Source organism: Chiloscyllium punctatum, chromosome 38 (assembly GCF_047496795.1).
Source record: "Chiloscyllium punctatum isolate Juve2018m chromosome 38, sChiPun1.3, whole genome shotgun sequence".
Lineage (NCBI taxonomy): Eukaryota > Metazoa > Chordata > Chondrichthyes > Orectolobiformes > Hemiscylliidae > Chiloscyllium > Chiloscyllium punctatum.
In genome coordinates, this window is record NC_092776.1 from 62,321,854 (window position 1) to 62,349,215 (window position 27,362).

Below are 27,362 nucleotides of genomic sequence, written 5' to 3' on the forward strand. Positions count from 1 at the left end.
CAGAGTGGGGTCAGTCTGCTCTTCCCTGGGTGTGTTACATTGACAGAGTGGGGTCAGTCTTCTCTTCCCTGGGTGTGTTACATTGACAGAGTGGGGTCAGTCTGCTCTTCCCTGGGTGTGTTACATTGACAGAGTGAGGTCAGTCTGCAATTCTCTGGGTGTGTTACATTGACAGAGTTGGGTCAGTCTGCTCTTCGCTGGGTGTGTTACATTGACAGAGTGGGGTCAGTCTGCTCTTCCCTGTGTGGGTTACATTGATATAGTGGGGTCAGTCTGCTGTTCCCTGGGTGTGTTACATTGACAGAGTGGGGTCAGTCTGCTCTTCCCTGGGTGTTTTACATTGACAGAGTGGGGTCAGTCTGCTCTTCCCTGGGTGTGTTACATTGACAGAGTGGGGTCAGTCTTCTCTTCCCTGGGTGTGTTACATTGACAGAGTGGGGTCAGTCTGCTCTTCCCTGGATGTGTTACATTGACAGAGTGGGGTCAGTCTGCTCTTCCCTGGGTGTGTTACATTGACAGAGTGGGATCAGTGTGCACTTCCCTGGGTGTGTCACATTGACAGATTGGGTCAGTCTGAAATTCCCTGGGTGTGTTACATTGACAGAGTGGGGTCAGTCTGCTCTTCCCTGGGTGTGTTACATTGACAGAGTGGGGTCAGTCTGCTCTTCCTTGGGTCTGTTACATTGACAGAGTGGTGTCAGTCTGCTCTTCCCTGGGTGTTTTACATTGACACCGTGGGGTCCGTCTGCTCTTCCCTGGGTGTGTTACTTTGACAGAATGGGGTCAGTCTGCAATTCCCTGGGTTTGTTACATTGACAGAGTGGGATCAGTCTGCTCTTCCCTGGGTGTGTTACATTGACAGAGTGGGGTCAGTCTGCTCTTCCCTGGGTGTGTTACATTGACAGAGTGGGTCAGTCTGCTCTTCGCTGGGTGTGTTTCATTGACAGAATGGGGTAAGTCTGCTCTTCCCTGGGTGGGTTACATTGACAGATTGGGATCAGTCTGCTGTTCTCTGGGTGTTTTATTTTGACAGAGTGGGGTCAGTCTGCTCTTCCCTGGGTGTGTTACATTGACAGAGTGAGGTCATTCTGCGATTCCTGGATTGGTTACATTAACACAGTGGGGTCAGTCTGCTCTTCCCTGGGTGAGTTAGATTGACAGAGTGGGGTGAGTCTGCTCTTCCTTGCGTGTGTTACATTGACATAGTAGGATAAGTCTGCACTTCCATGTGTGTGTTACATTGACCGAATGGGGTCAGTCTGCTCTTCCCTGGGAGTGTTACATTGACAGAGTGGGATCCGTCTGCTCTTCCCGGGGTGGGTTACATTGACAGAGTGGGGTCAGTCTGCAATTCTCTGGGTTTGTTACATTGACAGAGTGGGGTCAGTCTGCTCTTCCCTGGGTGTTTTACTTTGACAGAGTGGGGTCAGTCTGCTCTTCCCTGGGTGTTTTACTTTGACAGAGTGGGGTCAGTCTGCACTTCCCTGGGTGTGTCACATTGACAGAGTGGGGTCAGTCGGCAATTCCCTGGGTGTGTTACATTGACAGAGTGGGGTCAGTCTGCTCTTCCCTGGGTGTGTTAAATTTACAGAGTGGGGTCAGTCTGCTCTTCCCTGGGTGTGTTACATTGACAGAGTGGGGTCAGTCTGCTCTTCCCTGGGTGTGTTACATTGACAGAGAGAGGTCAGTCTGCAATTCTCTGGGTGTGTTACATTGACAGAGTTGGGTCAGTCTGCTCTTCGCTGGGTGTGTTACATTGACAGAGTGGGGTCAGTCTGCTCTTCCCTGGGTGGGTTACATTGACATAGTGGGGTCAGTCTGCACATCCTTGGATGTGTTACATTTAGAGAGTGGGGTCAGTCTGCTCTTCCCTGGATGTGTGACATTGACATAGTGGGATCAGTCTGTTCTTCTCTGGGTGTTTTACTTTGACAGAGTGGGGTCAGTCTGCTCTTCCCTGGGTGTGTTACATTGACAGTGAGGTCATTCTGCGATTCGCTGGATTGGTTACATTAACACAGTGGGATCAGCCTGCTCTTCCCTGGGTGAGTTAGATTGACAGAGTGTGGTCAGTCTGCTCTTCCCTGGGTGTGTTACATTGACAGAGTGGGGTCAGTCTGCTCTTCCCTGGGCGTGATACATTGACAGAGTGGGGTCAGTCTGCTCTTCCCTGGGTGTGTTACATTGACAGAGTGGGGTCAGTCTGCTCTTCCCTGTTTGGGTTACATTGACAGAGTGGGGTCAGTCTGCCCTTCCCTGGGTGTGTTACATTGACAGAGTGGAATCAGTCTGCACTTCCCTGGGTGTGTCACATTGACAGAGTGGGGTCAGTCTGCAATTCCCTGGGTGTGTCACATTGACAGAGTGGGGTCAGTCTGCTCTTCCCTGGGTTTGTTACATTGACAGAGTGGGGTCAGTCTGCTCTTCCCTGGGTGTGTTACATTGACAGAGTGGGGTCAGTCTGCTCTTCCCTGGGTGTGTTACATTGACAGAGTGGGTCAGTCTGCTCTTCGCTGGGTGTGTTTCATTGACAGAGTGGGGTCAGTCTGCTCTTCCCTGGGTGGGTTACATTGACATAGTGGGTTCAGTCTGCTCTTCCCTGGGTGTGTTACATTGACAGAGTGGGGTCAGTCTGCTCTTCCCTGGGTGTATTACATTGAGTGAGTGGTGTCAGTCTGCTCTTCCCTGGATGTGTTACATTGACAGAGTGGGATCAGGCTGCTGTTCTCTGGGTGTTTTACTTTGACAGAGTTGGGTCAGTCTGCTCTTCCCTGGGTGTGTTACATTGACAGAGTGGGGTCAGTCTGCTCTTCCCTGGGTGTATTACATTGAGTGAGTGGTGTCAGTCTGCTCTTCCCTGGATGTGTTACATTGACAGAGTGGGATCAGGCTGCTGTTCTCTGGGTGCTTTACTTTGACAGAGTGGGATCAGTCTGCACTTCCCTGCGTGGGTTACATTGACAGAGTGGGGTCAGTCTGCAATTCTCTGGGTGTGTTACATTGACAGAGTGGGGTCACTCTGCTCTTACCTGGGTGTGTTACATTGACAGAGTGGGGTCAGTCTGCTCTTCCCTGTGTGTGTTACATTGACTGAGTGGGGTCAGTCTGCACATCCTTGGATGTGTTACATTGAGAGAGTGGGGTCAGTCTGCTCTTCCCTGGATGTGTGACATTGACAGAGTGGGATCAGTCTGTTCTTCTCTGGGTGTTTTACCTTGACAGAGTGGGGTCAGTCTGCTCTTCCCTGGGTGTGTTACATTGACAGTGAGGTCATTCTGCGATTCCCTGGATTGGTTACATTAACACAGTGGGGTCAGTCTGCTCTTCCCTGGGTGAGTTAGATTGACAGAGTGTGGTCAGTCTGCTCTTCCCTGGGCGTGATACATTGACAGAGTGGGGTCAGTCTGCTCTTCCCTGGGTGTGTTTCATTGACAGAGTGGGGTCAGTCTGCTCTTCCCTGTTTGGGTTACATTGACAGAGTGGGGTCAGTCTGCCCTTCCCTGGTTGTGTTACATTGACAGAGTGGAATCAGTCTGCCCTTCCCTGGGTGTGTCACATTGACAGAGTGGGGTCAGTCTGCAATTCCCTGGGTGTGTTACATTGACAGAGTGGGGTCACTCTGCTCTTCCCTGGGTGTGTTACATTGACAGAGTGGGGTCAGTCTGCTCTTCCCTGGGTGTGTTACATTGAGAGAGTGGGGTCAGTCAGCTCTTCCCTGGGTGTGTTACATTGACAGAGTGGGTCAGTCTGCTCTTCGCTGGGTGTGTTTCATTGACAGAGTGGGGTCAGTCTGCTCTTCCCTGGGTGGGTTACATTGTCAGAGTGGGGTCAGTCTGCTCTTCCCTGGGTGTGTTACATTGACAGAGTGGGGTCAGTCTGCTCTTCCCTGGGTGTATTACATTGAGTGAGTGGTGTCAGTCTGCTCTTCCCTGGATGTGTTACATTGACAGAGTGGGATCAGGCTGCTGTTCTCTGGGTGTTTTACTTTGACCGAGTGTTGTCAGTCTGCTCTTCCCTGGGTGTGTTACATTGACAGAGTGGGGTCAGTCTGCACTTCCCTGGGTGTATTACATTGAGTGAGTGGTGTCAGTCTGCTCTTCCCTGGATGTGTTACATTGACAGAGTGGGATCAGGCTGCTGTTCTCTGGGTGTTTTATTTTGACAGAGTGGGATCAGTCTGCTCTTCCCTGGGTGGGTTACATTGACAGAGTGGGGTCAGTCTGCAATTCTCTGGGTTTGTTACATTGACAGAGTGGGGTCAGTCTGCTCTTCCCTGTTTGGGTTACATTGACAGAGTGGGGTCAGTCTGCCCTTCCCTGGGTGTGTCACATTGACAGAGTGGGGTCAGTCTGCAATTCCCTGGGTGTGTTACATTGACAAAGTGGGGTCAGTCTGCTCTTCCCTGGGTGTGTTACATTGACAGAGAGGGGTCAGTCTGCTCTTCCCTGGGTGTGTTACATTGACAGAGTGGGGTCAGTCTGCTCTTCCCTGGGTGTGTTACATTGACAGAGTGGGGTCAGTCTGCTCTTCGCTGGGTGTGTTTCATTGACAGAGTGGGGTCAGTCTGCTCTTCGCTGGGTGGGTTACATTGACATAGTGGGGTCAGTCTGCTCTTCCCTGGGTGTGTTACATTGACAGAGTGGGGTCAGTCTGCTCTTCCCTGGGTGTATTACATTGAGTGAGTGGTTTCAGTCTGCTCTTCCCTGGATGTGTTATATTGACAGAGTGGGATCGGGCTGCTGTTCTCTGGGTGTTTTACTTTGACAGAGTGGGGTCAGTCTGCTCTTCCCTGGGTGTGTTACATTGACAGAGTGAGGTCATTCTGCGATTCCCTGGATTGGTTACATTAACACAGTGGGGTCAGTCTGCTCTTCCCTGCGTGAGTTAGATTGACAGAGTGGGGTGAGTCTGCTCTTCCTTGCGTGTGTTACATTGACAGAGTAGGATAAGTCGGCACTTCCATGGGTGTGTTACATTGACCGAATGGGGTCAGTCTGCTCTTCCCTGGGAGTGTTACATTGACAGAGTGTGATCAGTCTGCTCTTCCCTGGGCGGGTTACATTGACAGAGTGGGGTCAGTCTGCAATTCTCTGGGTTTGTTACATTGACAGAGTGGGGTCAGTCTGCTCTTCCCTGGGTATGTTACATTGACAGAGTGGGGTCAGTCTGCACTTCCCTGGGTGTGTCACATTGACAGAGTTGGGTCAGTCTGCAATTCCCTGGGTGTGTTACATTGACAGAGTGGGGTCAGTCTGCTCTTCCCTGGGTGTGTTAAATTTACAGAGTGTGGTCAGTCTGCTCTTCCCTGGGTGTGTTACATTGACATAGTGGGGTCAGTCTGCTCTTCGCTGTTTGGGTTACATTGACAGAGTGGGGTCAGTCTGCCCTTCCGTGGGTGTCTTAGATTGACAGAGTGGGATCAGTCTGCACATCCCTGGGTGTGTCACATTGACAGAGTCGGGTCAGTCTGCAATTCCCTGGGTGTGTTACATTGACAGAGTGGGGTCAGTCTGCTCTTCACTGGGTGTGTTACATTGACAGAGTGGGGTCAATCTGCTCTTCCCCGGGTGTGTTACATTGACAGAGTGTGGTCAGTCTGCTCTTCCCTGGGTGTGTCACATTGACAGAGTGGGGTCAGTCTGCTCTTCCCTGGGTGTCTTATATTGACAGAGTGGGGTCAATCTGCTCTTCCCCGGGTGTGTTACATTGACATAGTGGGTCCAGTCTGCTCTTCCCTGGGTGTGTTACATTGACAGAGTGGGGTCAATCTGCTCTTCCCTGGGTGTGTTACATTGACAGAGTGGGGTCAGTCTGCTCTTCCCTGGGTGTGTTACATTGACAGAGTGGGGTCAGTCTGCTCTTCCCTGGGTGTGTTATATTGACAGAGTGGGGACAGTCTGCTCTTCCCTGGGTGTCTTATATTGACAGAGTGGGGTCAGTCTGCTCTTCCCTGGGTGTGTAACATTGACAGAATGGATGTCTGTCTGCTCTTCCCTGGGTGTGTTACATTGACAGAGTTGGGTCAGTCTACTCTTCACTGGGTGTGTTACATTGACAGAGTGGGATCAGTCTGCTCTTCCCTGGGTGTGTTACAATGACAGAGTGGGGTCAGTCTGCTCTTCACTGGGTGTGTTACATTGACAGAGTGGGGTCAGTCTGCTCTTCCCTGGGTGTGTTATATTGACAGAGTGGGGTCAGTCTGCTCTTCCCTGGGTGTGCTACATTGATAGAGTTGATTCAGTCTACTCTTCCCTGGGTGTGTTACATTGAAAGAGTGGGGTCAGTCTGCTCTTCGCTGGGTGTGTTACATTGACAGAGTGGGGTCAGTCTGCTCTTCGCTGGGTGTGTTACATTGACAGAGTGGGGTCAGTCTGCTCTTCCCTGGGTGTGTTACATTGACAGAGTGGGGTCAGTCTGCTCATCCATGGGTGTGTTACATTGACAGAGTGGGATCAGTCTGCTCTTCACTGGGTGTGTTACATTCACAGAGTGGGGCCAGTCTGCTCTTCACTGGGTGTGTTACATTGACAGAGTGGGGTCAGTCTGCTCTTCGCTGGGTGTGTTACATTGACAGAGTGGGTCAGTCTGCTCTTCCCTGGGTGTATTACATTGAGTGAGTGGTGTCAGTCTGCTCTTCCCTGGATGTGTTACATTGACAGAGTGGGATCAGTCTGCTCTTCACTGGGTGTGTTACATTCACAGAGTGGGGCCAGTTTGCTCTTCACTGGGTGTGTTACATTCACAGAGTGGGGTCAGTCTGCTCTTCCTTGGGTGTGTTACATTGTCAGAGTGGGGTCAGTCTGCTCTTCCCTGGGTGGGTTACATTGACAGAGTGGGGTCAGTCTGCCCTTCCCTGGGTGGGTTACATTGTCAGAGTGGGGTCAGTCTGCTCTTCCCTGGGTGGGTTACATTGTCAGAGTGGGATCAGTCTGCACATCCCTGGGTGTGTCACATTGACAGAGTCGGGTCAGTCTGCAATTCCCTGGGTGTGTTACATTGACAGAGTGGGGTCAGTCTGCTCTTCACTGGGTGTGTTACATTGACAGAGTGGGGTCAATCTGCTCTTCCCCGGGTGTGTTACATTGACAGAGTGTGGTCAGTCTGCTCTTCCCTGGGTGTGTCACATTGACAGAGTGGGGTCAGTCTGCTCTTCCCTGGGTGGGTTACATTGACATAGTGGGTCCAGTCTGCTCTTCCCTGGGTGTGTTACATTGACAGAGTGGGGTCAATCTGCTCTTCCCTGGGTGTGTTACATTGACAGAGTGGGGTCAGTCTGCTCTTCCCTGGGTGTGTTACATTGACAGAGTGGGGTCAGTCTGCTCTTCCCTGGGTGTGTTATATTGACAGAGTGGGGACAGTCTGCTCTTCCCTGGGTGTCTTATATTGACAGAGTGGGGTCAGTCTGCTCTTCCCTGGGTGTGTAACATTGACAGAATGGATGTCTGTCTGCTCTTCCCTGGGTGTGTTACATTGACAGAGTTGGGTCAGTCTACTCTTCACTGGGTGTGTTACATTGACAGAGTGGGGTCAGTCTGCTCTTCCCTGGGTGTGTTACAATGACAGAGTGGGGTCAGTCTGCTCTTCACTGGGTGTGTTACATTGACAGAGTGGGGTCAGTCTGCTCTTCCCTGGGTGTGTTATATTGACAGAGTGGGGTCAGTCTGCTCTTCCCTGGGTGTGCTACATTGATAGAGTTGATTCAGTCTACTCTTCCCTGGGTGTGTTACATTGAAAGAGTGGGGTCAGTCTGCTCTTCGCTGGGTGTGTTACATTGACAGAGTGGGGTCAGTCTGCTCTTCGCTGGGTGTGTTACATTGACAGAGTGGGGTCAGTCTGCTCTTCCCTGGGTGTGTTACATTGACAGAGTGGGGTCAGTCTGCTCATCCATGGGTGTGTTACATTGACAGAGTGGGATCAGTCTGCTCTTCACTGGGTGTGTTACATTCACAGAGTGGGGCCAGTCTGCTCTTCACTGGGTGTGTTACATTGACAGAGTGGGGTCAGTCTGCTCTTCGCTGGGTGTGTTACATTGACAGAGTGGGGTCAGTCTGCTCTTCCCTGGGTGTTTTACATTGAGTGAGTGGTGTCAGTCTGCTCTTCCCTGGATGTGTTACATTGACAGAGTGGGATCAGTCTGCTCTTCACTGGGTGTGTTACATTCACAGAGTGGGGCCAGTCTGCTCTTCACTGGGTGTGTTACATTCACAGAGTGGGGTCAGTCTGCTCTTCCTTGGGTGTGTTACATTGTCAGAGTGGGGTCAGTCTGCTCTTCCCTGGGTGGGTTACATTGACAGAGTGGGGTCAGTCTGCCCTTCCCTGGGTGGGTTACATTGTCAGAGTGGGGTCAGTCTGCTCTTCCCTGGGTGGGTTACATTGTCAGAGTGGGGTCAGTCTGCTCTTCCCTGGGTGGGTTACATTGGCAGAATGGGGTCAGTCTCCTCTTCCCTGGGTGGGTTACATTGACAGAGTGGGGTCAGTCTGCTCTTCCCTGGGTGTGTCACATTGACAGAGTGGGGTCAATCTGCTCTTCCCTGGGTGTGTTACATTGACAGAGTGGGGTCAGTCTGCTCTTCCCTGGGTGTGTTACATTGTCAGAGTGGGGTCAGTCTGATCATCCCTGGGTGTGTTAAATTGACAGAGTGGGGTCAGTCTGCTCTTCCCTGGGTGGGTTACAGTGACAGAGTGGGGTCAGTCTGCCCTTCCCTGGGTGCGTGACATTGACAGAGTGGGGTCAGTCTGCTCTTCCCTGGGTGTGTTACATTGACAGAGTGGGGTCAGTCTGCTCTTCCCTGGGTGTGTTACATTGACAGAGTGAGATCAGTCTGCTCTTCCCTGGGTGTGTTACATTGACAGAGTGGGGTCAGTCTGCTCTTCCCTGGGTGTGTTACACTGACAGAGTGGGGTCAGTCTGCTCTTCCCTGGGTGTGTTACATTCACAGAGTGGGGCCAGTCTGCTCTTCACTGGGTGTGTTACATTGACAGAGTGGGGTCAGTCTGCTCTTCACTGGGTGTGTTTCATTGACAGAGTCGGGTCAGTCTGCTCTTCACTGGGTGTGTTACATTCACAGAGTGGAGCCTGTCTGCTCTTCACTGGGTGTGTTACATTCACAGAGTGGAGTCAGTCTGCTCTTCCCTGGGTGTGTTACATTCACAAAGTGGGGCCAGTCTGCTCTTCCCTGGGTGTGTTACATTGACAGAGTGGGGTCAGTCTGATCTTCCCTGGGTGTGTTACATTGACAGAGAGGGGCCAGTCTGCTCTTCCCTGGGTGTGTTACATTCACAGAGTGGAGTCAGTCTGCTCTTCCCTGTGTGTGTTACATTGACAGAGTGGGGTCAGTCTGCTCTTCCCTGGGTGGGTTACATTGACAGAGTGGGGTCAGTCTGCTCTTCGCTGGGTGTGTTACATTGACAGAGTGGGGTCAGTCTGCTCTTCCCTGGGTGTGTTACATTGACAGAGTGGGGTCAGTCTGCTCTTCCCTGGGTGTGTTACATTGACAGAATGGGGTCAGTCTGCTCTTCCCTGGGTGTGTTACACTGACAGAGTGGGGTCAGTCTGCTCTTCCCTGGGTGTGTTACATTGACAGAGTGGGGTCAGTCTGGTCTTCCCTGGGTGTGTTACACTGACAGAGTGGGGTCAGTCTGCTCTTCCCTGGGTGTGTTACATTCAGAGAGTGGGGCCAGTCTGCTCTTCACTGGGTGTGTTACATTGACAGAGTGGGGTCAGTCTGCTCTTCACTGGGTGTGTTTCATTGACAGAGTGGGGTCAGTCTGCTCTTCACTGGGTGTGTTACATTCACAGAGTGGAGCCTGTCTGCTCTTCACTGGGTGTGTTACATTCACAGAGTGGAGTCAGTCTGCTCTTCCCTGGGTGTGTTACATTCACAAAGTGGGGCCAGTCTGCTCTTCCCTGGGTGTGTTACATTGACAGAGTGGGGTCAGTCTGATCTTCCCTGGGTGTGTTACATTGACAGAGAGGGGCCAGTCTGCTCTTCCCTGGGTGTGTTACATTCACAGAGTGGAGTCAGTCTGCTCTTCCCTGTGTGTGTTACATTGACAGAGTGGGGTCAGTCTGCTCTTCCCTGGGTGGGTTACATTGACAGAGTGGGGTCAGTCTGCCCTTCCCTGCGTGGGTTACATTGTCAGAGTGGGGTCAGTCTGCTCTTCCCTGGGTGGATTACATTGTCAGAGTGGGGTCAGTCTGCTCTTCCCTGGGTGCGTTACATTGACAGAGTGGGGTCAGTCTGCTCTTCCGTGGGTGGTTTACATTGAAATAGTGGGTTCAGTCTGCTATTCCCTGGGTGTGTTACATTGACAGAGTGGGGTCAATCTGCTCTTCCGTGGGTGTGTTACATTGACAGAGTGGGGTCAGTCTGCTCTTCCCTGGGTGTGTTACATTGACAAAGTGGGGTCAGTCTGCTCTTCCCTGGGTGTGTTATATTGACAGAGTGGGGTCAGTCTGCTCTTCCCTGGGTGTGTTACATTGACAGAATGGGGTCTGTCTGCTCTTCCCTGGGTGTGTTACATTGACAGAGCTGGGACAGTCTGCTCTTCCCTGGGTGTGTTACATTGACAGAATGGGGTCTGTCTGCTCTTCCCTGGGTGTGTTATAATGACAGAGTGGGGTCAGTCTGCTCTTCCCTGGGTGTGTTACATTGACAGAGTGGGGTCAGTCTGCTCTTCCCTGGGTGTGTTATATTGAAGAATGGGGTCAGTCTTCTCTTCCCTGGGTGTGCTACATTGATAGAGTTGATTCAGTCTACTCTTCCCTGGGTGTGTTACATTGAAAGAGTGGGCTCAGTCTGCTCTTCGCTGGGTGTGTTACATTGACAGAGTGGGGTCAGTCTGCTCTTCCCTGGGTGTGTTACATTGACAGAGTGGGGTCAGTCTGCTCTTCCCTGGGTGTGTTACATTGACAGAGTGGGGTCAGTCTGCTCTTCCCTGGGTGTGTAACATTGACAGAGTGGGATCAGTCTGCTCTTCCCTGGGTGGGTTACATTGACAGAGTGGGGTCAGTCTGCTCTTCCCTGGGTGTGTTACACTGACAGAGTGGGGTCAGTCTGCTCTTCCCTGGGTGTGTTACATTGACAGAGTGGGGTCAGTCTGCTCTTCACTGGGTGTGTTACATTCACAGAGTGGGGCCAGTCTGCTCTTCGCTGGGTGTGTTACACTGACAGAGTGGGGTCAGTCTGCTCTTCCCTGGGTGTGTTACATTGACAGAGTGGGGTCAGTCTGCTCTTCACTGGGTGTGTAACATTCACAGAGTGGGGCCAGTCTGCTCTTCACTGGGTGTGTTACATTTACAGAGTGGGGTCAGTCTGCTCTTCCCTGGGTGTGTTACATTGACAGAGTGGGGTCAGTCTGCTCTTCACTGGGTGTGTTTCATTGACAGAGTGGGGTCAGTCTGCTCTTCCCTGGGTGTGTTACATTATCAGAGTGGGGTCAGTCTGCTCTTCCCTGGGTGGGTTACATTGACAGAGTGGGGTCAGTCTGCTCTTCCCTGGGTGGGTTACATTGACAGAGTGGGGTCAATCTGCTCTTCCCTGGGTGTGTTACATTGACAGAGTGGGGTCAGTCTGCTCTTCCCTGGGTGTGTTACATTGACAGAGTGGGGTCAGTCTGCTCTTCCCTGGGTGTGTTATATTGACAGAGTGGGGTCAGTCTGCTCTTCCCTGGGTGTGTTACATTGACAGAATGGGGTCTGTCTGCTCTTCCCTGGGTGTGTTACATTGACAGAGTTGGGTCAGTCTGCTCTTTTCTGGGTTTGTTACATTGACAGAATGGGGTCTGTCTGCTCTTCCCTGGGTGTGTTACAATGACAGAGTGGGGTCAGTCTGCTCTTCCCTGGTTGTGTTACATTGGCAGAGTGGGGTCAGTCTGCTCTTCCCTGGGTGTGTTATATTGACAGAGAGGGGCCAGTCTGCACTTCCCTGGGTGTGTTACATTCACAGAGTGGGGTCAGTCTGCTCTTCCCTGGGTGTGTTACACTGACAGAGTGGGGTCAGTCTGCTCTTCCCTGGGTGTGTTACATTCAGAGAGTGGGGCCAGTCTGCTCTTCACTGGGTGTGTTACATTGACAGAGTGGGGTCAGTCTGCTCTTCACTGGGTGTTTTTCATTGACAGAGTGGGGTCAGTCTGCTCTTCACTGGGTGTGTTACATTCACAGAGTGGAGCCTGTCTGCTCTTCACTGGGTGTGTTACATTCACAGAGTGGAGTCAGTCTGCTCTTCCCTGGGTGTGTTACATTCACAAAGTGGGGCCAGTCTGCTCTTCCCTGGGTGTGTTACATTGACAGAGTGGGGTCAGTCTGATCTTCCCTGGGTGTGTTACATTGACAGAGAGGGGCCAGTCTGCACTTCCCTGGGTGTGTTACATTCACAGAGTGGAGTCAGTCTGCTCTTCCCTGTGTGTGTTACATTGACAGAGTGGGGTCAGTCTGCTCTTCCCTGGGTGGGTTACATTGACAGAGTGGGGTCAGTCTGCTCTTCGCTGGGTGTGTTACATTGACAGAGTGGGGTCAGTCTGCTCTTCCCTGGGTGTGTTACATTGACAGAGTGGGGTCAGTCTGCTCTTCCCTGGGTGTGTTACATTGACAGAATGGGGTCAGTCTGCTCTTCCCTGGGTGTGTTACACTGACAGAGTGGGGTCAGTCTGCTCTTCCCTGGGTGTGTTACATTGACAGAGTGGGGTCAGTCTGCTCTTCCCTGGGTGTGTTACACTGACAGAGTGGGGTCAGTCTGCTCTTCCCTGGGTGTGTTACATTCAGAGAGTGGGGCCAGTCTGCTCTTCACTGGGTGTGTTACATTGACAGAGTGGGGTCAGTCTGCTCTTCACTGGGTGTGTTTCATTGACAGAGTGGGGTCAGTCTGCTCTTCACTGGGTGTGTTACATTCACAGAGTGGAGCCTGTCTGCTCTTCACTGGGTGTGTTACATTCACAGAGTGGAGTCAGTCTGCTCTTCCCTGGGTGTGTTACATTCACAAAGTGGGGCCAGTCTGCTCTTCCCTGGGTGTGTTACATTGACAGAGTGGGGTCAGTCTGATCTTCCCTGGGTGTGTTACATTGACAGAGAGGGGCCAGTCTGCTCTTCCCTGGGTGTGTTACATTCACAGAGTGGAGTCAGCCTGCTCTTCCCTGTGTGTGTTACATTGACAGAGTGGGGTCAGTCTGCTCTTCCCTGGGTGGGTTACATTGACAGAGTGGGGTCAGTCTGCCCTTCCCTGCGTGGGTTACATTGTCAGAGTGGGGTCAGTCTGCTCTTCCCTGGGTGGATTACATTGTCAGAGTGGGGTCAGTCTGCTCTTCCCTGGGTGGGTTACATTGACAGAGTGGGGTCAGTCTGCTCTTCCGTGGGTGGGTTACATTGACATAGTGGGTTCAGTCTGCTGTTCGCTGGGTGTGTTACATTGACAGAGTGGGGTCAATCTGCTCTTCCGTGGGTGTGTTACATTGACAGAGTGGGGTCAGTCTGCTCTTCCCTGGGTGTGTTACATTGACAAAGTGGGGTCAGTCTGCTCTTCCCTGGGTGTGTTATATTGACAGAGTGGGGTCAGTCTGCTCTTCCCTGGGTGTGTTACATTGACAGAATGGGGTCTGTCTGCTCTTCCCTGGGTGTGTTACATTGACAGAGCTGGGACAGTCTGCTCTTCCCTGGGTGTGTTACATTGACAGAATGGGGTCTGTCTGCTCTTCCCTGGGTGTGTTATAATGACAGAGTGGGGTCAGTCTGCTCTTCCCTGGGTGTGTTACATTGACAGAGTGGGGTCAGTCTGCTCTTCCCTGGGTGTGTTATATTGAAGAATGGGGTCAGTCTGCTCTTCCCTGGGTGTGCTACATTGATAGAGTTGATTCAGTCTACTCTTCCCTGGGTGTGTTACATTGAAAGAGTGGGGTCAGTCTGCTCTTCGCTGGGTGTGTTACATTGACAGAGTGGGGTCAGTCTGCTCTTCCCTGGGTGTGTTACATTGACAGAGTGGGGTCAGTCTGCTCTTCCCTGGGTGTGTTACATTGACAGAGTGGGGTCAGTCTGCTCTTCCCTGGGTGTGTAACATTGACAGAGTGGGATCAGTCTGCTCTTCCCTGGGTGGGTAACATTGACAGAGTGGGGTCAGTCTGCTCTTCCCTGGGTGTGTTACACTGACAGAGTGGGGTCAGTCTGCTCTTCCCTGGGTGTGTTACATTGACAGAGTGGGGTCAGTCTGCTCTTCACTGGGTGTGTTACATTCACAGAGTGGGGCCAGTCTGCTCTTCGCTGGGTGTGTTACACTGACAGAGTGGGGTCAGTCTGCTCTTTCCTGGGTGTGTTACATTGACAGAGTGGGGTCAGTCTGCTCTTCACTGGGTGGGTTACATTGTCAGCGTGGGGTCAGTCTGCTCTTCCCTGGGTGTGTTTCATTGACAGAGTGGGGTCAGTCTGCTCTTCCCTGGGTGTGTTACATTGACAGAGTGGGGTCAGTCTGCTCTTCCCTGGGTGTGTTACATTGACAGAGTGGGGTCAGTCTGCCCTTCCCTGTCTGGGTTACATTGACAGAGTGGGGTCAGTCTGCTCTTCCCTGGGTGGGTTACATTGACAGAGTGGGGTCAATCTGCTCTTCCCTGTGTGTGTTACATTGACAGAGTGGGGTCAGTCTGCTCTTCCCTGGGTGTGTTACATTGACAGAGTGGGGTCAGTCTGCTCTTCCCTGGGTGTGTTATATTGACAGAGTGGGGTCAGTCTGCTCTTCCCTGGGTGTGTTACATTGACAGAATGGGGTCTGTCTGCTCTTCCCTGGGTGTGTTACATTGACAGAGTTGGGTCAGTCTGCTCTTTTCTGGGTGTGTTACATTGACAGAATGGGGTCTGTCTGCTCTTCCCTGGGTGTGTTACAATGACAGAGTGGGGTCAGTCTGCTCTTCCCTGGTTGTGTTACATTCGCAGAGTGGGGTCAGTCTGCTCTTCCCTGGGTGTGTTATATTGACAGAGTGGGGTCAGTCTGCTCTTCCCTGGGTGTGCTACATTGATAGAGTTGATTCAGTCTACTCTTCCCTGGGTGTGTTACATTGAAAGAGTGGGGTCAGTCTGCTCTTCGCTGGGTGTGTTACATTGACAGAGTGGGGTCAGCCTGCTCTTCGCTGGGTTTGTTACATTGACAGAGTGTGGTCAGTCTGCTCTTCCCTGGGTGTGTTATATTGACAGAGTGGGGTCAGTCTGCTCTTCCCTGGGTGTGTTACATTGACAGAGTGGGATCAGTCTGCTCTTCCCTGGGTCGGTTACATTGACAGAGTGGGGTCAGTCTGCTCTTCCCTGGGTGTGTTACACTGACAGAGTGGGATCAGTCTGCTCTTCCCTGGGTGTGTTACATTGACAGAGTGGGGTCAGTCTGCTCTTCACTGGGTGTGTTACATTCACAGAGTGGGGCCAGTCTGCTCTTCACTGGGTGTGTTACATTCACAGAGTGGGGTCAGTCTGCTCTTCCTTGGGTGTGTTACATTGACAGAGTGGGGTCAGTCTGCTCTTCACTGGGTGTGTTACATTGACAGAGTGGGGTCAGTCTGCTCTTCACTGGGTGTGTTACATTCACAGAGTGGGGCCAGTCTGCTCTTCACTGGGTGTGTTACATTCACAGAGTGGAGTCAGGCTGCTCTTCCCTGGGTGTGTTACATTCACAGAGTGGGGCCAGTCTGCTCTTCCCTGGGTGTGTTACATTGACAGAGTGGGGTCAGTCTGCCCTTCCCTGGGTGGGTTACATTGTCAGAGTGGGGTCAGTCTGCTCTTCCCTGGGTGGGTTACATTGTCAGAGTGGTGTCAGTCTGCTCTTCCCTGGGTGGGTTACATTGACTGAGTGGGGTCAGTCTGCTCTTCCCTGGGTGTGTTACATTGACAGAGTGGGGTCAGTTTGCTCTTCCCTGGGTGCGTGACATTGAGAGAGTGGGGTAGGTCTGCTCTTCCCTGGGTGTGTTACATTGACAGAGTGCGGTCAGACTGCTCTTCGCTGGGTGCGTGACATTGACAGAGTGGGGTCAGTCTGCTCTTCCCTGGGTGCGTGACATTGACAGAGTGGGGTCAGTCTGCTCTTCCCTGGGTGTGTTACATTGACAGAGTGGGGTCAGTCTGCTCTTCGCAGGGTGCGTGACATTGACAGAGTGGGGTCAGTCTGGTCTTCCCTGGGTGTGTTACATTGACAGAGTGGGGTCAGTCTGCTCTTCCCTGGGTGTGTTACATTGACAGAATGGGGTCTGTCTGCTCTTCCCTGGGTGTGTTACAATGACAGAGTGGGGTCAGTATGCTCTGCCCTGCGTGTGTTACATTGACAGAGTGGGGTCAGTCTGCTCTTCCCTGGGTGTGCTACATTGATTGAATTGATTCAATCTACTCTTCCCTGGGTGTGTTACATTGAAAGAGTGGGGTCAGTCTGCTCTTCGCTGGGTGTGTTACATTGACAGAGTGGGGTCAGTCTGCTCTTCGCTGGGTGTGTTACATTGACAGAGTGGGGTCAGTCTGCTCTTCCCTGGGTGTGTTACATTGACAGAATGGGGTCTGTCTGCTCTTCCTTGGGTGTGTTACATTGACAGAGTTGGGTCAGTCCGCTCTTCCCTGGGTGTGTTACATTCACAGAGTGGGACCAGTCTGCTCTTCACTGGGTGTGTTACATTCACAGAGTGGGGTCAGTCTGCTCTTCCTTGGGTGTGTTACATTGACAGAGTGGGGTCAGTCTGCTCTTCACTGGGTGTGTTTCATTGACAGAGTGGGGTCAGTCTGCTCTTCACTGGGTGTGTTACATTCACAGAGTGGGGCCAGTCTGCTCTTCACTGGGTGTGTTACATTCACAGAGTGGAGTCAGTCTGCTCTTCCCTGGGTGTGTTACATTCACAGAGTGGGGCCAGTTTGCTCTTCCCTGGGTGTGTTACATTGACAGAGTGGGGTCAGTCTGATCTTCCCTGGGTGTGTTACATTGACAGAGTGGGGCCAGTCTGCTCTTCCCTGGGTGTGTTACATTCACAGAGTGGAGTCAGTCGGCTCTTCCCTGGGTGTGTTACATTGACAGAGTGCGGTCAGTCTGCTCTTCCCTGGGTGGTTTACATTGACAGAATGGGGTCAGTCTGCCCTTCCCTGGGTGGGTTACATTGTCAGAGTGGGGACAGTCTGCTTTTCCCTGGGTGGGTTACATTGTCAGAGTGGGGTCAGTCTGCTCTTCCCTGGGTGGGTTACATTGACAGAGTGGGGTCAGTCTGCTCTTCCCTGGGTGGGTTACATTGACATAGTGGGTTCAGTCTGATCTTCCCTGGGTGTGTTACATTGACAGAGTGGGGTCAATCTGCTCTTCCCTGGGTGTGTTACATTGACAGAGTGGGGTCAGTCTGCTCTTCCCTGGGTGTGTTACATTGACAGAGTGGGGTCAGTCTGCTCTTCCCTGGGTGTGTTATATTGACAGAGTGGGGTCAGTCTGCTCTTCCCTGGGTGTGTTATATTGACAGAGTGGGGTCAGTCTGCTCTTCCCTGGGTGTGTTACATTGACAGAATGAGGTCTGTCTGCTCTTCCTTGGGTGTGTGACATTGACAGAGTTGGGTCAGTCTGCTCTTCCCTGGGTGTGTTACATTGACAGAATGGGGTCTGTCTGCTCTTCCCTGGGTGTGTTACAATGACAGAGTGGAATCAGTCTGCTCTTCCCTGGGTGTGTTACATTGACAGAGTGGGGTCAGTCTGCTCTTCCCTGGGTGTGTTATATTGACAGAGTGGGGTCAGTCTGCTCTTCCCTGGGTGTGTTATATTGACAGAGTGGGGTCAGTCTGCTCTTCCGTGGGTGTGCTACATTGATAGAGTTGATTCAGTCTACTCTTCCCTGGGTGTGTTACATTGAAAGAGTGGGGTCAGTCTGCTCTTCGCTGGGTGTGTTACATTGACAGAGTGGGGTCAGTCTGCTCTTCGCTGGGTGTGTTACATTGACAGAGTGGGGTCAGTCTGCTCTTCCCTGGGTGTGTTACATTGACAGAGTGGGGTCAGTCTGCTCTTCCGTGGGTGTGTTACATTGACAGAGTGAGATCAGTCTGCTCTTCCCTGGGTGGGTTACATTGACAGAGTGGGGTCAGTCTGCTCTTCCCTGGGTGTGTTACACTGACAGAGTGCGGTCAGTCTGCTCTTCCCTGGGAGTGTTACATTGACAGAGTGGGGTCAGTCTGCTCTTCACTGGGTGTGTTACATTCACAGACTGGGGCCAGTCTGCTCTTCACTGGGTGTGTTACAATCACAGAGTGGGGTCTGTCTGCTCTTCCTTGGGTGTGTTACATTGACAGAGTGGGGTCAGTCTGCTCTTCCCTGGGTGTGTTACATTGACAGAGTGGGGTCAGTCTGCTCTTCCCCGGGAGTGTTACATTGACAGAGTGGGGTCAGTCTGCTCTTCCCTGGGTGTGTTACATTTACAGAGTGGGGTCAGTCTGCTCTTCCCTGGGTGTGTTAGATTGACAGATTGGGGTCAGTCTGCTCTTCCCTGGGTGTGTTACATTGACAGAGTGGGGTCAGTCTGCTCTTCCCTGTTTGTGTGACATTGACAGAATGGGGTCAGTCTGCTCTTCCCTGGGTGTGTTACATTGACAGAGTGAGATCAGTCTGCTCTTCCCTGGGTGTGTTACATTGACAGAGTGGGGTCAGTCTGCTCTTCCCTGTTTGTATGACATTGACAGAATGGGGTCAGTCTGCTCTTCACTGGGTGCGTTACATTGACAGAATGGGGTCAGTCTGCTCTTCACTGGGTGTGTTACATTGACAGAGTGGGGTCTGTCTGCTCTTCACTGGGTGTGTTACATTGACAGAGTGGGGTCTGTCTGCTCTTCACTGGGTGTGTTACATTGACAGAGTGGGGTCTGTCTGCTCTTCACTGGGTGGGTTACATTGACAGAGTGGGGTCTGTCTGCTCTTCCCTGGGTGTGTTACATTGACAGAGTGGGGTCAGTCTGCTCTTCCCTGTTTGTGTGACATTGACAGAATGGGGTCAGTCTGCTCTTCCCTGGGTGTGTTACATTGACAGAATGGGGTCAGTCTGCTCTTCACTGGGTGTGTTACATTGACAGAATGGGGTCAGTCTGCTCTTCACTGGGTGTGTTACATTGACAGAGTGGGGTCTGTCTGCTCTTCACTGGGTGTGTTACATTGACAGAGTGGGGTCTGTCTGCTCTTCACTGGGTGTGTTACATTGACAGAGTGGGGTCTGTCTGCTCTTCACTGGGTGGGTTACATTGACAGAGTGGGGTCAGTCTGCTCTTCACTGGGTGTGTTACATTGACAGAGTGGGGTCTGTCTGCTCTTCACTGGGTGGGTTACATTGACAGAGTGGGGTCTGTCTGCTCTTCCCTGGGTGGGTTACATTGCCAGAGTGGGGTCTGTCTGCTCTTCACTGGGTGTGTTACATTGACAGAGTGGGGTCTGTCTGCTCTTCACTGGGTGTGTTACATTGACAGATTGGGGTCTGTCTGCTCTTCACTGGGTGTGTTACATTGACAGAGTGGGGTCAGTCTGCTCTTCCCTGGGTGTGATACATTGACAGAGTGGGGTCTGTCTGCTCCTCACTGGGTGGGTTACATTGACAGAGTGGGGTCTGTCTGCTCTTCACTGGGTGTGTTACATTGACAGAGTGGGGTCAGTCTGCTCTTCCCTGGGTGTGATACATTGACAGAGTGGGGTCTGTCTGCTCTTCCTTGGGTGTGTTACATTTACAGAGTGGGGTCAATCTGCTCGTCACTGGGTGTGTTACATTGACAGAGTGGGGTCAGTCTGCTCTTCACTGGGTGTGTTACATTCACAGAGTGGGGCCAGTCAACTCTTCACTGGGTGTGTTACATTCACAGAGTGGAGTCAGTCTGCTCTTCCCTGGGTGTGTTACATTCACAGAGTGGGGCCAGTCTGCTCTTCACTGGGTGTGTTACATTGACAGAGTGGGGTCAGTCTGATCTTCCCTGGGTGTGTTACATTGACAGAGTTAGGCCAGTCTGCTCTTCCCTGGGTGTGTTACATTCACAGAGTGGGGTCAGTCTGCCCTTCCCTGGGTGGGTTACATTGTCAGAGTGGGGTCCGTCTGCTCTTCCCTGGCTGGGTTACATTGTCAGAGTGGGGTCAGTCTGCTCTTCCCTGGGTGTGTTACATTGACAGAGTGGGGTCAGTCTGCTCTTCCCTGGGTGCGTGACATTGACAGAGTGGGGTCAGTCTGCTCTTCCCTGGGTGTGTTACATTGACAGAGTGGGGTCAGTCTGCTCTTCCCTGGGTGCGTGACATTGACAGAGTGGGGTCAGTCTGCTCTTCACTGGGTGCGTGACATTGACAGAGTGGGGTCAGTCTGCTCTGCCCTGGGTGTGTTACATTGACAGAGTGGGGTCAGTCTGCCCTTCCCTGGGTGCGTGACATTGACAGAGTGGGGTCAGTCTGCTCTTCCCTGGGTGTGTTACATTGACAGAGTGAGGTCACTCTGCTCTTCCCTGGGTGTGTTACATTGACAGAATGGGGTCAGTCTGCTCTTCGCTGGGTGTGTTACATTGACAGAGTGGGGTCAGTCTGCTCTTCGCTGGGAGTGTTACATTGACAGAGTGGGGTCAGTCTGCTCTTCCCTGGGTGTGTTACATTGACAGAGTGGGGTCAGTCTGCTCTTCCCTGGGTGTGTTATGTTGACAGAGTGGGATCAGTCTGCTCTTCCCTGGGTGTGCTACATTGATAGAGTTGATTCAGTCTACTCTTCCCTGGGTGTGTTACATTGAAAGAGTGGGGGCAGTCTGCTCTTCGCTGGGTGTGTTACATTGACAGAGTGGGGTCAGTCTGCTCTTCCCTGGGTGTGTTACATTGACAGAGTGTGGTCAGTCTGCTCTTCGCTGGGTGTGTTACATTGACAGAGTGGGGTCAGTCTGCTCTTCCCTGGGAGTGTTACATTGACAGAGTGGGGTCAGTCTGCTCTTCCCTGGGTGTGTTACATTGACAGAGTGGGGTCAGTCTGCTCTTCCCTGGGTGTGTGATGTTGACAGAGTGGGATCAGTCTGCTCTTCCCTGGGTGTGCTACATTGATAGAGTTGATTCAGTCTACTCTTCCCTGGGTGTGTTACATTGAAAGAGTGGGGGCAGTCTGCTCTTCGCTGGGTGTGTTACATTGACAGAGTGGGGTCAGTCTGCTCTTCGCTGGGAGTGTTACATTGACAGAGTGGGGTCAGTCTGCTCTTCCCTGGGTGTGTTACATTGACAGAGTGGGGTCAGTCTGCTCTTCCCTGGGTGTGTTATGTTGACAGAGTGGGATCAGTCTGCTCTTCCCTGGGTGGGTTACATTGACAGAGTGGGGTCAGTCTGCTCTTCCCTGGGTGTGTTACAGTGACAGAGTGGGGTCAGTCTTCTCTTCCCTGGGTGTGTTACATTGACAGAGTGGGGTCAGTCTGCTCTTCACTGGGTGTGTTACATTCACAGAGTGGGGCCAGTCTGCTCCTCACTGGGTGTGTTACATTCACAGAGTGGGGTCAGTCTGCTCTTCCTTGGGTGTGTTACATTGACAGAGTGGGGCCAGTCTGCTCTTCCCTGGGTGTGTTACATTCACAGAGTGGAGTCAGTCTGCTCTTCCCTGGGTGTGTTACATTGACAGAGTGGGGTCAGTCTGCTCTGCCCTGGGTGGGTTACATTGACAGAGTGGGGTCAGTCTGCCCTTCCCTGGGTGGGTTACATTGTCAGAGTGGGGTCAGTCTGCTCTTCCCTGGGTGGGTTACATTGTCAGAGTGGGGTCAGTCTGCTCTTCCCTGGGTGGGTTACATTGACAGAGTGGGGTCAGTCTGCTCTTCCCTGGGTCGGTTACATTGACATAGTGGGTTCAGTCTGCTCTTCCCTGGGTGTGTTACATTGACAGAGTGGGGTCAATCTGCTCTTCCCAGGGTGTGTTACATTGACAGAGTGGGGTCAGTCTGCTCTTCCCTGGGTGTGTTACATTGACAGAGTGGGGTCAGTCTGCTCTTCCCTGGGTGTGTTATATTGACAGAGTGGGGACAGTCTGCTCCTCCCTGGGTGTGTTATATTGACAGAGTGGGGTCAGTCTGCTCTTCCCTGGGTGTGTTACACTGACAGAGTGGGGTCAGTCTGCTCTTCCCTGGGTGTGTTACATTGACAGAGTGGGGTCAGTCTGCTCTTCACTGGGTGTGTTACATTCACAGAGTGGGGCCAGTCTGCTCCTCACTGGGTGTGTTACATTCACAGAGTGGGGTCAGTCTGCTCTTCCTTGGGTGTGTTACATTGACAGAGTGGGGCCAGTCTGCTCTTCCCTGGGTGTGTTACATTCACAGAGTGGAGTCAGTCTGCTCTTCCCAGGGTGTGTTACATTGACAGAGTGGGGTCAGTCTGCTCTGCCCTGGGTGGGTTACATTGACAGAGTGGGGTCAGTCTGCCCTTCCCTGGGTGGGTAACATTGTCAGAGTGGGGTCAGTCTGCTCTTCCCTGGGTGGGTTACATTGTCAGAGTGGGGTCAGTCTGCTCTTCCCTGGGTGGGTTACATTGACAGAGTGGGGTCAGTCTGCTCTTCCCTGGGTGGGTTACATTGACATAGTGGGTTCAGTCTGCTCTTCCCTGGGTGTGTTACATTGACAGAGTGGGGTCAATCTGCTCTTCCCAGGGTGTGTTACATTGACAGAGTGGGGTCAGTCTGATCTTCCCTGGGTGTGTTACATTGACAGAGTGGGGCCAGTCTGCTCTTCCCTGGGTGTGTTACATTCACAGAGTGGGGTCAGTCTGCCCTTCCCTGGGTGGGTTACATTGTCAGAGTGGGGTCCGTCTGCTCTTCCCTGGGTGGGTTACATTGTCAGAGTGGGGTCAGTCTGCTCTTCCCTGGGTGTGTTACATTGGCAGAGTGGGGTCAGTCTGCTCTTCCCTGGGTGCGTGACATTGACAGAGTGGGGTCAGTCTGCTCCTCCCTGGGTGTGTTACATTGACAGAGTGGGGTCAGTCTGCTCTTCCCTGGCTGCGTGACATTGACAGAGTGGGGTCAGTCTGCTCTTCCCTGGGTGCGTGACATTGACAGAGTGGGGTCAGTCTGCTCTTCCCTGGGTGTGTTACATTGACAGAGTGGGGTCAGTCTGCTCTTCCCTGGGTGCGTGATATTGACAGAGTGGGGTCAGTCTGCTCTTCCCTGGGTGTGTTACATTGACAGAGTGAGGTCACTCCGCTCTTCCCTGGGTGTGTTACATTGACAGAATGGGGTCTGTCTGCTCTTCCCTGGGTGTGTTACAATGACAGAGTGGGGTCAGTCTGCTCTTCCCTGGGTGTGTTACATTGACAGAGAAGGGTCAGTCTGCTCTTCCCTGGGTGTGTTATAATGACAGAGTGGGGTCAGTCTGCTCTTCCCTGGGTGTGTTACACTGACAGAGTGGGGTCAGTCTGCTCTTCCCTGGGTGTGTTACTTTGACAGAGTGGGGTCAGTCTGCTCTTCACTGGGTGTGTTACATTCACAGAGTGGGGTCAGTCTGCTCTTCCTTGGGTGTGTTACATTGACAGAGTGGGGTCTGTCTGCTCTTCACTGGGTGTGTTACATTGCCAGAGTGGGGTCAGTCTGCTCTTCACTGGGTGTGTTACATTCACAGAGTGGGGCCAGTCTGCTCTTCACTGGGTGGGTTACATTCACAGAGTGGAGTCAGTCTGCTCTTCCCTGGGTGTGTTACATTCACATAGTGGGGCCAGTCTGCTCTTCCCTGAGTGTGTTACATTGACAGAGTGGGGTCAGTCTGATCTTCCCTGGGTGTTTTTCATTGACAGAGTGGGGCCAGTCTGCTCTTCCCTGGGTGTGTTACATTCACAGAGTGGAGTCAGTCTGCTCTTCCCTGGGTGTGTTACATTGACAGAGTGGGGTCAGTCTGCTCTTCCCTGGGTGGGTTACATTGACAGAGTGGGGTCAGTCTGCCCTTCCCTGGGTGGGTTACATTGTCAGAGTGGGGTCAGTCTGCTCTTCCCTGGGTGGGTTACATTGTCAGAGTGGGGTCAGTCTGCTCTTCCCTGGGTGTGTTACATTGACAGAGTGGGGTCAATCTGCTCTTCCCTGGGTGTGTTACATTGACAGAGTGGGGTCAGTCTGCCCTTCCCTGGGTGTGTTATATTGACAGAGTGGGGTCAGTCTGCTCTTCCCTGGGTGTGTTATATTGACAGAGTGGGGTCAGTCTGCTCTTCCCTTCGTGTGTTACATTGACAGAGTGGGGTCAGTCTGCTCTTCCCTGGGTGTGTTACATTAACAGAGTGGGGTCAGTCTGCTCTTCCCTGGGTGTGTTATGTTGACAGAGTGGGATCAGTCTGCTCTTCCCTGGGTGGGTTACATTGACAGAGTGGGGTCAGTCTGCTCTTCCCTGGGTGTGTTACAGTGACAGAGTGGGATCAGTCTGCTCTTCCCTGGGTGTGCTACATTGATAGAGTTGATTCAGTCTACTCTTCCCTGGGTGTGTTACATTGAAAGAGTGGGGGCAGTCTGCTCTTCGCTGGGTGTGTTACATTGACAGAGTGGGGTCAGTCTGCTCTTCCCTGGGTGTTTTATATTGACAGAGTGGGGTCAGTCTGCTCTTCCCTGGGTGTGTTACATTGACAGAATGGAGTCTGTCTGCTCTTCCCTGGGTGTGTTACATTGACAGAGTTGGGTCAGACCGCTCTTCCCTGGGTGTGTTACATTGACAGAATGAGGTCTGTCTGCTCTTCCCTGGGTGTGTTACAATGACAGAGTGTGGTCAGTCTGCTCTTCCCTGGGTGTGTTACATTGACAGAGTGGGGTCAGTCTGCTCTTCCCTGGGTGTGTTATATTGACAGAGTGGGGTCAGTCTGCTCTTCCCTGGGTGTGCTACATTGATAGAGTTGATTCAGTCTACTCTTCCCTGTGTGTGTTACATTGAAAGAGTGGGGTCAGTCTGCTCTTCGCTGGGTGTGTTACATTGACAGAGTGGGGTCAGTCTGCTCTTCGCTGGGTGTGTTACATTGACAGAGTGGGGTCAGTCTGCTCTTCCCTGGGTGTGTTACATTGACAGAGTGGGGTCACTCTGCTCTTCCCTGGGTGTGTTATATTGACAGAGTGGGATCAGTCTGCTCTTCCCTGGGTGTGTTACAGTGACAGAGTGGGGTCAGTCTGCTCTTCCTTGGGTGTGTTACATTTACAGAGTGGGGTCAATCTGCTCGTCACTGGGTGTGTTACATTGACAGAGTGGGGTCAGTCTGCTCTTCACTGGGTGTGTTACATTCACAGAGTGGGGCCAGTCAACTCTTCACTGGGTGTGTTACATTCACAGAGTGGAGTCAGTCTGCTCTTCCCTGGGTGTGTTACATTCACAGAGTGGGGCCAGTCTGCTCTTCACTGGGTGTGTTACATTGACAGAGTGGGGTCAGTCTGATCTTCCCTGGGTGTGTTACATTGACAGAGTTAGGCCAGTCTGCTCTTCCCTGGGTGTGTTACATTCACAGAGTGGGGTCAGTCTGCCCTTCCCTGGGTGGGTTACATTGTCAGAGTGGGGTCCGTCTGCTCTTCCCTGGCTGGGTTACATTGTCAGAGTGGGGTCAGTCTGCTCTTCCCTGGGTGTGTTACATTGACAGAGTGGGGTCAGTCTGCTCTTCCCTGGGTGCGTGACATTGACAGAGTGGGGTCAGTCTGCTCTTCCCTGGGTGTGTTACATTGACAGAGTGGGGTCAGTCTGCTCTTCCCTGGGTGCGTGACATTGACAGAGTTGGGTCAGTCTGCTCTTCACTGGGTGCGTGACATTGACAGAGTGGGGTCAGTCTGCTCTTCCCTGGGTGTGTTACATTGACAGAGTGGGGTCAGTCTGCCCTTCCCTGGGTGCGTGACATTGACAGAGTGGGGTCAGTCTGCTCTTCCCTGGGTGTGTTACATTGACAGAGTGAGGTCACTCTGCTCTTCCCTGGGTGTGTTACATTGACAGAATGGGGTCAGTCTGCTCTTCGCTGGGTGTGTTACATTGACAGAGTGGGGTCAGTCTGCTCTTCCCTGGGTGTGTTACATTGACAGAGTGGGGTCAGTCTGCTCTTCCCTGGGTGTGTTATGTTGACAGAGTGGGATCAGTCTGCTCTTCCCTGGGTGTGCTACATTGATAGAGTTGATTCAGTCTACTCTTCCCTGGGTGTGTTACATTGAAAGAGTGGGGGCAGTCTGCTCTTCGCTGGGTGTGTTACATTGACAGAGTGGGGTCAGTCTGCTCTTCCCTGGGTGTGTTACATTGACAGAGTGGGGTCAGTCTGCTCTTCGCTGGGTGTGTTACATTGACAGAGTGGGGTCAGTCTGCTCTTCCCTGGGAGTGTTACATTGACAGAGTGGGGTCAGTCTGCTCTTCCCTGGGTGTGTTACATTGACAGAGTGGGGTCAGTCTGCTCTTCCCTGGGTGTGTTATGTTGACAGAGTGGGATCAGTCTGCTCTTCCCTGGGTGTGCTACATTGATAGAGTTGATTCAGTCTACTCTTCCCTGGGTGTGTTACATTGAAAGAGTGGGGGCAGTCTGCTCTTCGCTGGGTGTGTTACATTGACAGAGTGGGGTCAGTCTGCTCTTCGCTGGGAGTGTTACATTGACAGAGTGGGGTCAGTCTGCTCTTCCCTGGGTGTGTTACATTGACAGAGTGGGGTCAGTCTGCTCTTCCCTGGGTGTGTTATGTTGACAGAGTGGGATCAGTCTGCTCTTCCCTGGGTGGGTTACATTGACAGAGTGGGGTCAGTCTGCTCTTCCCTGGGTGTGTTACGGTGACAGAGTGGGGTCAGTCTTCTCTTCCCTGGGTGTGTTACATTGACAGAGTGGGGTCAGTCTGCTCTTCACTGGGTGTGTTACATTCACAGAGTGGGGCCAGTCTGCTCCTCACTGGGTGTGTTACATTCACAGAGTGGGGTCAGTCTGCTCTTCCTTGGGTGTGTTACATTGACAGAGTGGGGCCAGTCTGCTCTTCCCTGGGTGTGTTACATTCACAGAGTGGAGTCAGTCTGCTCTTCCCTGGGTGTGTTACATTGACAGAGTGGGGTCAGTCTGCTCTGCCCTGGGTGGGTTACATTGACAGAGTGGGGTCAGTCTGCCCTTCCCTGGGTGGGTTACATTGTCAGAGTGGGGTCAGTCTGCTCTTCCCTGGGTGGGTTACATTGTCAGAGTGGGGTCAGTCTGCTCTTCCCTGGGTGGGTTACATTGACAGAGTGGGGTCAGTCTGCTCTTCCCTGGGTCGGTTACATTGACATAGTGGGTTCAGTCTGCTCTTCCCTGGGTGTGTTACATTGACAGAGTGGGGTCAATCTGCTCTTCCCAGGGTGTGTTACATTGACAGAGTGGGGTCAGTCTGCTCTTCCCTGGGTGTGTTACATTGACAGAGTGGGGTCAGTCTGCTCTTCCCTGGGTGTGTTATATTGACAGAGTGGGGACAGTCTGCTCTTC